This window comes from Numida meleagris, chromosome 2 (assembly GCF_002078875.1).
Source record: "Numida meleagris isolate 19003 breed g44 Domestic line chromosome 2, NumMel1.0, whole genome shotgun sequence".
Taxonomy (NCBI): domain Eukaryota; kingdom Metazoa; phylum Chordata; class Aves; order Galliformes; family Numididae; genus Numida; species Numida meleagris.
The window spans coordinates 19,231,887-19,234,651 of record NC_034410.1 but is presented as its reverse complement, the minus strand read 5'-3'; positions in this window follow the sequence as shown (position 1 = coordinate 19,234,651).

Sequence of the window (2,765 nt, the reverse complement as noted above, 5' to 3'; positions counted from 1 at the left end):
TCCTTTGTTTCTGTGTTCATGGCTGTTGTGTTTGGGTTTATCCTCACTTGTTGCAGCCTGGGACTTTGCTACCCTGCTGTTATTGCTGTGCTTTCCATCGGGTTATAGTGTTACATTTATTTATTAAGTATAGATAGTAGGTAGCAAGCAATTGCAAATCTGTAAATGGTACTGAGCTGAACAGCGTTCAGTGGGACCCTGTGGTTCAGCATCAGAAAGAGTCCAATCCCAGCTCTTCTGGATGTGTGCATACAGGAGAGCTGTGTAAATACTCAGTGTGAACTATTTATGTGTCTATATATACATAGAAATGCAGTTCCTTGTATACGTGTGTCTCCTAATGATTATCCCTTTCCTTCATGTGTTTTCTCATACTTGATTCTTATGGTAAGCATGCCCACAAACACTAATCATAATGTACATCATAAATAAATCTCATTTTATCTATGCATATGGCTATATTTGGATACTTCCATTCTGCAGATTGTCTCTTTATAATACTGTGGGTGTTCTGTGCAGTCTTTAAGTTGTTTTTTTTGAAGTAGATAGTCCTCTTTCGTCTGTGAAGACATATTAAGCACTTAAAAATGGAAGTGATAACTTTTAAAGCATTATTTATTGGCTGCAATTTTTATAGTATCAGTAGATAAAGACTGTAAGCTTTTCCAGGAATAAGTGAGCAAATAAATGCTGCTGGGGCTATTATCTGGCATGTCCCACCATCATTTTTGAAACTAAACTGTGAGGAAAATAGGTCGCTCCAAAAGTAATGCCTCTTGTTCATTTCCATGGAAACTACAACAGCTACAAAGAGCACAATAGAACTAATTGATGGAACAAATTTTCAACTACAGAATGCTGTTTTTCAACATAGTCACCAACATTTACCATTTTGTGTTAGTGAGCTGATCTTCATTTTATGGTGTGACAGCTGTGTATGGCTGTCTGGATCATGGCTTGACTTTCATGTTGCTGTCACTACTGCTGAAACACACTATCCACCGCCTCACTGTGTTCATATCCATTGTTGGGTCTCTATAAACATTCAGCAACCACTGGTGAATGCCAGTGGGTGCCATTTTTTCTGCATGGAGAAATTAAGTTCCGCACTCTTGCTTTGTGCACACTTCCATGTTAGGCACAATTCTGTCAGACTGCCCCTCTGCTGCCATCTGTCACACAGCAGCAAAATGTAATGGAATACTGGAGGGAAGGTTCAGCCTCTACTGCCTTACCACCAACATCTGCCTCTGATGCTGTGTGCCAACATAAAAAAGCAGGAGGCATTGCTTTTGGAGCAGTCCTCCTATTTTGTTATGAAACAGTTCTGAAGATACCCACTGAAGTCTCATAATCAGTTCTTCATTCTTTCTCATATTTCATTCAGGAGGAGGCTATTTTATTATTTTAATTGTACCATCAGGTACAGCAGGACTTAAGCATTTACAAGCCAATACTTCTCTTTGGAAGCAGTTGTACTTAGAATGCTGCTGAGGACAATACTGTGAAGGAAATATCAGTCTGCCTAATTAGCCCTCTTCAGAAGTGGAATTTGTAATAGACCTTGTAAAGGTTTCCAGTGAAGCTTGAACGAGTACGTTCTGGTATTTTTATCATGCTGTGTGTGTTATATAGTGTCTCTCCTCGTGGTTTTTCCATTACTCCTTGGGGGTAATTTTCATGACTTTCTGAAATAGAATTTATATTGAGGGAACTCCCAGTCTTTTCCCTGGCTGTGTTCCTAAGGGTGCAGACCCTGATGCGTGCACTGTGTGCAGCGGTGCGATTGCATCAAGCATGGGTGGGGGAGAGCTCTGGGCTGACAGAGGTGCTGGGAAGGCTGCAGGGTTAATCTGCTGTATCCCAACTAGTAGCTGAGCTGCTCCTGGTGCAGTGCAGTCCTGCGAACAGGCAGCAGTCAGGAAAACAGTGCTAACCCCTGACATGTTGTTATATTCTTTAATGTTTCCAAAGCCGTATGAAGAAATGTTAACTCCTCACTCCCCACCAGACTGGTTCTTGCCAGCAGCCCTGCTGCGTGCTCCACTGTGATATGTTCTGTGGGCTTAAGCATCTTTCTTTAGAAAAACAAACAAAAAAAGACAACAAAGAAAACTCTTTCATGGTTCCCGTTTAAGCCCCAGGATCTGACAGAACAGCGGAGGCACTGTGTATGCTTTCATAGAATTTGTAAGCCCAACTTGTGCAATGAGTTTACCAAAACATCAAGGTTTCTTTAGCGTATCTGTTTCTATCAGAAGCATGCATTTTTAAGGTGTCCCTTGGAAAAATTATTGGTGTTAAAGAATAGAGTAATCAGTTTTCTTGGTAACATCATACATTGGAATTGGAGTGGCAAGGAGCAGGCCTCGATGAAAGGATTTAATCTTCTCTTTTTTCAGTAGTTCACTGCCAGATCTGTAAAGCGCTCGCTTTGCTGGAATGATGTCTGACATGGGGTAGGGTCTCTGGTCCTGAAGAACAGGGAAGAGAATGAAAGGAAGAAGCAAATCACGACTTGAGATGGGAGTTCAGTCAGGAGGTACAAAGAGAGAAGAAGAGTTTGTGCAAACAAATCAACCTGTAATAATGAGGTGTTGTTTCTGAAAGGACACACGTGATTTATATATAGGGGATTCATCCACACCAACTTGAAACTGTCTATAAAGCAAATGGTACTTTAAAGCTGTGTGAAAATCCAGCTCTTATCCAAAGCTGCTAGAAGACAGATGGAGACAGGCAGGGCTCTGAGCAAAGTCAGAGTT